Below are 8,332 nucleotides of genomic sequence, written 5' to 3'. Positions count from 1 at the left end.
TTGGTCTGAAGGAATTAGTCTTCATCAACAACAGCAGTGTGTGAGAAAATTGACCTAAAACAGATTAGCCAAGCTGCTGGTCCCAGTATCCAAAGGAGTGGGGGAGAAAAGGAGGGAGGAAACTAAAATGAGTGAAAAAGGGCCTCTAATCCTAGAAAAGTCAGTTTGCTAAGTTACCACAAGAATCAAAATGATAACAAAATTACCTGACATTTTCTATCTTCTAATTTTTTCCACTTTTGACTCTTATGTTCTCTGCTCTTTCTTGGTTGGATCTCTTTTTCTCTGTACCTTCTTCAGTTTGTTCTGTGTTTTCGCGCATGAAATGCGCGCGCACACACGCACTCGCGCGCGCGCGCACACACACACACACACACTTTAAAAGCTTCCTGTCATGAAGCAAGTGCAACAGTAAATTATTGAAGCATTTCAACTACAGAAGAAAATTTCATATGACAGTGTGGAGATGCAGAAATTTCAGTTAATTAAAGTTTGCCTTAAACAATCATGGAATATCAGAAAAGAACATTAAGTACTCTGAATCAGCACTGCTAAAGTTCATCCAAAAAAGGAAGAGAGACAAGAAATTAATTTTCTGATGTATGTGCACTGACAAGATGGATTAACAATCACATAAATCATGAGTGGCATCCATGATTCTTTTAATACTGTTATGAACATGTAGTAGGTCACTTCCCTGTCAGTGCTCCTGTAATTTAGTAAAAACAAAAGCGTCTTTTTTTTTCCAGTTTAAACATGGTTTCCACGGAATCCACTTACAAGTATTGTAATGGCTTCATAAAATGCTATGTGAAGCAGAAAATGTTAGGAAAAGTAGTTGTTGTAATGGAAGTGTAACTGTAGTACCTACACATTGTAAACTTTTATTACTTTTTTTCTGTTTCTTTATTGGGCTTAACACCACCTTGTGAACTGTTTCCCTACCACTTACTGGAAAATAAAACATTAAATTGCTACACATGCACAGTTTTCTTCAAAAACAGAAGACTGTTTGCAGCAGAATAATAGTCAGTACAGCAATATATTTAAAAACATAGGGAAGCATTTGGCTCTCTACCTTATGCTTTTATAAATCAACAGTCACTCCAATGTAGTCAATGACATTTCTTTAGATGTATACATAACCATAAACTGAATCTGGCCCAGAAAAAGTCATAAAGCCCTACAATTCTGTGACAGAGCTGACCTGGAAGGAAGGAAAGTTGCCTCATATATAAAAATAATTGCCAGGGTAGAGTTGCATCTCAATTATCACACTTTAAGCAACACTTAACATTATTGCCCTCAAAACCATTCACTGTAAAAAAAAAATCAAAAAAAAAATCCAATATATGAAAAGAGTATGTTAAAGTGAATGATGCCATTCTGAGACCAGGTGCAAACATGCCTTCGACTTGTTCTCCCACTCAAGTCAGAGCAAGTGATTCTTCACACATTGATAGTTTCTCTGTTGGTTTTTGTATAAGCAAGAGTAAGGGTAGGGTAGCACCTTATAGGCAAGAAATCCTTTCTTTGCCTGAACTTATGTGGAGTATTGAAAGTAGCTGTTCAGTGTTAGGTCTTTGTAGCTGGTGTTCTTTACTTTGGATGTGAACAAGTGTTCTCAGGACCTACTTTAGGTTTAGGCTGCCTGTTTTTAAGAGGCCTAAACCTAAGCTGGGAGAGGAGTGTGCAGGCATTTACTGCTGCTATAAGCAGTGTGGGCAGACCAAGGTAAGTAACTTGGGACTGATAGGTCCAGGAGGGGTTGGTGGTCTGGAGTGGAGGTGAGTGGGGGGTGCTGGCAGGACTGGGGAGTGGGGGGAGGTGGAGATAGAGAGCTAAAAATAGCCCAGTCAGGATTGGGTGGGTAGGCATTCACTAGACAGGGTTAACCCATTTTATATTGAGTTAACCCAGGTCAATCTAGAGTTAGTTCACCTCCTAAATTGAACTAACTTTTAAATCAGGCATGTCATTTTTAGGGAGATTTAAGCCTTGTGGATGCTGCACAACTGGCCATTTAGATCAGCTTAACCTTGTACGTACCCTTAGATAGCACTATGGGATCCATGTCTCTTAACTGAGACTAGCAAAAGCTGCTATGACACAAAAATAAACCATGTTTTACCTGCTACTCGGCTCATGGTCTCAGCAGTAGATATTTCAGAATTAAAAAGGTAGGGAAGACCTTAATACTTGAATAGTATTAAAATGCATGACAAGTAGAACTGCACAGTATCTAACTCTTTGGTAGAACACATTTTAAATACCCAGATAGTCTATTTTCTTTCAAAAGGCCAGATGCTGGCATATTCGTTGCCAACTTTAGACCTTTTTAATTATACCGCAAGAAATATTTTAAAATATTGGAGACCATCTTGGGGGAGGTCATATTATGGAAGATAAAGTGAGTGTTGTGTTGATGTCCTTTTGGTATTTTAGTTTGAGTCCTTTAAAGATACTGCTGTAGTGTAGCTTTTATGCTTTGCATATAAAAGCATTAATGAGGGCAGGTTTATATAGTTAAGGCTAATTAGCTATGGCTTATCACCCATTGCTACAATTAAAAATGTTTTATTGTAATGGCTTGCCTTGTTGAATTCATCGATAGAAAACAGGAAGAATTTTTTTTAAATATTGGAACTGTTAGTATGGTGTTCTTGACCATTAAGCTTTATATTGTTGTGCTCAAAAAATTAACTTCTGAAAAGAAAATAGCATGTGTCAAATTATGCAATACATCAGAAGAGAATCATTATCTTTACTAGTTATTATAACATTCATCTCCATTGACATGCACAAATAGAGTACCTTTAAAATTTACTACAGCATATTAACAGTCACAGCAAATTAATCCTGAGATCCCATTCAGCTATTGTTTAAGCCTGCAATTCCAGAAAGCGTTAAACATATACTGAAGCCCTTTTTAGTCAGCAAAGCACTAAAGCACATGCTTAAGTGCACTGCTGAAAATGGGTGAACTGTTGGATCAGAGCATAAAGGCCCAATGCAAAGCTTACTGTAGTTCATTGCAAGATTGTCAGTCATTTCAGTGAGCTATGGATGAGGCTCTCAGTGCATCTAACTTGTCTGGTTAAATTGGACCTGTTGCTACAAGGTGAAGAACAGCTGGGAAGTGTAACAGCAGTGAGATTGAGCACCCTGTGCACCTTAAAATGGTATCTGTAATATTTAATTGCCATGGAAGAAGTGTTTTTAGTTATTTGAACTTTATCTCATACATGTGGATCCATAACCTCTAAGCTACAATTTCCCAATAAGATCACTGAACAATAGGATAAAAAAAAAAAAGACTAGTTTTCTCTTTATAAAAAAATAAAATAAAAAATAGGGGAACATATAAATGATGTGGCAAATTTCTTCCAAGAGTATCTGAATTGCCTTCATTAAAGTTACATCAGAAAGGAATATATTCATATTTTTTCAGTGATGGGTGAATTTAAATAAGAGGAAATAGCAAAGCTAATTTTTATAATATGATTAATAACTGAATTTCCCCCTCACTCTGATTTTTGAAATATGTAGGAAATGTAAAAGAAAAAAAATATCTTTCATAACCTAATAGGGAACATGTAAACTGTAAATTCTAAGAGAAGTAAACTGTATTAGTAAGCAGTATATAAGTAACCATTTTCAATGCAAAACAGAATAGACCTCATTCTGGATACTTAAAATGTTAAAGACATGTATTCACATTAAGCAGCTTATTTTATGTTTTCACTTATTTTCATCTCAGTTAAAAAAAAGTATTCTTCCGAGAGCCTTTAGTCACAAATCTTGATTATTACGGTGGGAAAAGACTTGGGGTTAAAATACCTTTATTTTGCATTGCTCTATAGCAGACCTCCTTTCTAGAACAACTGCAGATACATTTTGTAATTTGGAGTATAAGGGAACTGTACAAATATAGTTTTTTTCTTTATTTTGTTTTGCAGAAAACTCCTGTTGGTCAAGGAGGAGAATGAGGGCCGTGTAAAAAAGGTGGAAAGGCATAAACTGATCTAATACCAGGTAGTAGCTCCTTCAGCTTCAAAACCATTTGGCTTCATAGATTCATAGATTCACAGATGTTAGGGTCAGAAGGGACCTCAATAGATCATCGAGTCCGACCCCCTGCATAAGCAGGAAAGAGTGCTGGGTCTAGATGACCCCAGCTAGATACTCGTCTAACCTCCTCTTGAAGACCCCCAGGGTAGGGGAGAGCACCACCTCCCTTGGGAGCCCGTTCCAGACCTTGGCCAGTCTAACCGTGAAGAAGTTCTTCTTAATGTCCAATCTAAATCTGCTCTCTGCTAGCTTGTGGCCATTGTTTCTTGTAACCCCCGGGGGCGCCTTGGTGAATAAATACTCACCAATTCCCTTCTGTGCCCCCGTGATGAACTTATAGGCGGCCACAAGGTCGCCTCTCAACCTTCTCTTGCGGAGGCTGAAAAGGTCCAGTTTCTCTAGTCTCTCCTCGTAGGGCTTGGTCTGCAGGCCCTTGACCATACGAGTTGCCCTTCTCTGGACCCTCTCCAGGTTATCCGCATCCTTCTTGAAGTATGGCGCCCAGAATTGCACGCAGTACTCCAACTGCGGTCTGACCAGTGCCCTATAGAGGGGAAGTATCACCTCCTTGGACCTATTCGTCATGCATCTGCTGATGCACGATAAAGTGCCATTGGCTTTTCTGATGGCTTCGTCACACTGCCGGTTCATGTTCTTCTTGGAGTCCTCTAGGACTCCAAGATCCTTTTCCACCTCTGTGCCACCCAGCAGGTCATTCCCTAGGCTGTAGGTGTGCTGGACATTTTTCCTCCCTAGGTGCAGCACTTTGCATTTCTCCTTGTTGAACTACATTCTGTTGTTTTCTGCCCACTTGTCCAACCTATCCAGGTCTGCCTGCAGCTGTTCCCTGCCCTCCGGCGTGTCCACTTCTCCCCATAGCTTTGTGTCATCTGCAAACTTGGACAGAGTACATTTGACTCCCTTGTCCAAGTCACTGATGAAGACATTAAAGAGTATCGGTCCAAGGACCGAGCCCTGCGGGACCCCACTGCCCACACCCTTCCAGGTCGAGACCGACCCATCCACCACGACTCTCTGGGTGCGACCCTCTAGCCAATTCACCACCCACCGGACTGTGTAGTCATCCACATCACAGCCTCTTAACTTGTTCACCAGTATGGGGTGGGATACCATATCGAAGGCCTTCCTGAAGTCTAAGTATATGACATCCACCCCTCCTCCTGTGTCCAGGCGTTTTGTAACCTGGTCATAGAAAAAGACTAGATTGGTCAGGCACGATCTGGCTGCCACAAACCCATGCTGGTTTCCCCTCAGCATAATTTGTCCTGCCGGGCTCTCACAAATGTGAGCCTTGATAATTTTTTCAAAGACTTTACCAAGGATAGAGGTGAGACTGACTGGCCTATAGTTGCCCGGGTCCTCCTTCCTCCCTTTTTTGAAAATGGGGACCACGTTAGCCCTTTTCCAGTCCTCCGGGACTTGGCCCGTGCACCACGAGCATTCGAATATTCCCTCCAGTGGCTCTGCAATGATGTCGGCCAGTGCCTTCAGCACCCTCGGATGGAGCTCATCTGGGCCTGCCGACTTAAAGGCATCCAGTTCTTCCAAGTGACTCTGCACCACCTCAGGATCTACGTATGGAAGTCTGGCGCCTTGCTGCTGCCTCTCTACAACCCCAGTGAGAGACTTGTCGTGCCCCTCACTTAGGAACACTGAGGCAAAGAACTCGTTGAGGAGTTCAGCCTTGTCCCCCCTGTCTGTCACCAATTTTTTCTGCCCATTTAGCAGGGGTCCTATTCCTCCCTGGGCCTTCCTTTTACTCCCAATATATCTAAAAAACAATTTCTTGTTGTCTTTTACTTGGGTTGCCATCCTCAGCTCCATGGTAGCTTTGGCCCGCCTAACTGCCTCCCTACAAGCACGAGCAGAGGATGTATATTCATCTTTAGTGATCTCACCCTGTTTCCACTTTTTATGTGCTCCCCTTTTGTCGCTTAGGCTGCCCTGGATTTCTCTGGTCAGCCATGGAAGCCTCCTGGCCCCTTTCCCTTTTTTGCCTCGCTTGGGGATCGTCTTGCTTTGTGCCCGAAGGATCGTTTCCTTAAGGCACAGCCACCCTTCTTGGGCTCCCATCCCTTCAAAACTCCTACTCTGCAGTGCGTCCTTGACTAATCGCCTGAGTGCATTGAGATCAGCTTTCCTAAAGTCTAGCACTTTCACCCTACTAGTTACCTTACCCACTCGACGTCTTATGTTGAATTCTATTATTAGGTGATCACTGTCTCCCAAATGGCTACCGATCTGGAGGTCCCCTATCATGTCATCCCCTGTTGCCAATACCAGATCCAGTATGGCATTCCCCCTAGTGGGACCATGCACCTCCTGTGTCAGGTGGAGGTCCTGTACACAGGTTAGAAACCTGTGTGAGCGATGGGACCTTGCTGTCTGCGTCTCCCAGCAGATGTCCGGGTAGTTTAGGTCCCCCATGACTACCGCCTCTTTATCTTTTATGGTCTCCGAAAGTTGCCTCAGGAGCCCTGCATCTTTTTCTTCCCCTTGGTGTGGGGGTCTGTAGCAGACCCCAACCACCAAATCCCTTTCTCCTTGCCCCCTATGTAGCCTAACCCACAATCCTACTTCCTCAACCTTGGATTCTGTCTTGATGAGGGTTGATGTATATTGCTCACTGACATAAAGTGCAACCCCCCCCCCCTTTCTTCCCCGACCTGTCCTTTCTGTACAATCTATAGTCCTCAATATGTACCGCCCAGTCGTGGGATGAATCCCACCAGGTCTCTGTTAGCCCCACTAAGTCATAGGTGTTTAGTGGAAGCAGGAGCGCTAGTTCATTCTGCTTGTTCCCCATGCTCCTAGCATTAGTATATAGGCACTTGAGGCCTGCGACTTGTGCCTTTGCTGCCCCCCCGCTCCGAGTCCCAAGGGGCCCATTGTTTCTTACCTTCTTGTTTCTTACCTGTTCTGTAGTGCTGGTCTCCCCATGGCTTTCAGGTTTCCAATGTTCTCCTTCTTCAGGCTGGGCTGTCCTTGTGGGTGCCACATGGTTTGGTGGTCCACAGCTTCCCCTGCCCTCGTACTCCCCTCCCCCCGACGAGCCTAGTTTAAAACCCACCAGAGGAGATCCGCTAACCTAGTAGAAAACACACGCTTACCTTTGGGGGACAGGTGAAGCCCATCCCAGCTGAGCATGTCCCTCCTCGTGATGTGCAGGTCATTGTCCAGGAAGCCGAATTCCATCAAAATAGAATTATTTCATTTCAACTTTCTTATTTCACTCAGACAATCATAATGGGTGTGTCTACATATGTGCCCAACTGCACTATTGTTACTGTACAGTCATTTAGTGACTGTGTAGTAACCGCCAGAATTGCGCAGTCCCGGCTGCACATGGGTCGTTTCTTACCCTACTCCATAGTAGCAACAAGCAACTGCGCAGTAGCTCGTTGCTACACAGCAGTAGCGTTGATGTCATGGTTCGTGCCCACTGATTCTACATGGTTGTGGCGATGAGCTACATTACCATAGCTCATTGCTACAGCTACGTAGCATCTCACATAGATGCACCCACTGAGTCACATTGCATGACATCAGTAGCAAAATTAAACTTTTCTATACAATGTTTTTAGTATTGAAATTAAAAAAAACAAACAAACTTTGTGAGATCTCCTTTGCACAGCTCCTGGGAAGAGCCAGTCATAGATTACACATCTTTCAGGGAAATCTCTGTCTTGGGACACCTTTAGAATTAACCTTATTCAGTTTCCCTCTCCTGAAGAAAGCCCTGGCATGGCTTCACAAGGGGCAAGATTTTGACTTTGACACACTACTTCATGCTTAATTTCCTCTGCAATCTGTTGCACCCTTATTTCAGGGGGTCCTTCTTTTTGGTCACCTCCTGGAAAGGGGGTGTTTTCTTCTTCAAAGAAAAAGAGGGGAGGAGCAGTTTACTGATGTCCCAAACAGCACACTTATCTCCCAAGAAACAAGTCTATTGTTCTACTGAAGTTCCTACAGTCAAAACCACCAAAACATTGCCTGGGAACTATCACCAGTTCTTTAAAGATGTACAGAAATCTACAAAGAAGAACATCGCACAGGGCTGCTGCATAAATTACATCCCAGGCCTCACTCCACAAACCACTGGCCTATACAAAGAGTACAGGTGACAGTATGAACTAGACCCTTTCTTTGCAAATGCCATCGTTAAAAAGGTGAGGATTTCATGTTAGCCATCACAGAAGAACACAGGAAATCCTGGCAGACACTTATTGAGTCAACTGAT

This window comes from Alligator mississippiensis, chromosome 1 (genome assembly GCF_030867095.1).
Source record: "Alligator mississippiensis isolate rAllMis1 chromosome 1, rAllMis1, whole genome shotgun sequence".
In the NCBI taxonomy this organism is placed as follows: domain Eukaryota; kingdom Metazoa; phylum Chordata; order Crocodylia; family Alligatoridae; genus Alligator; species Alligator mississippiensis.
Note: the sequence above shows the minus strand (reverse complement) of the source record.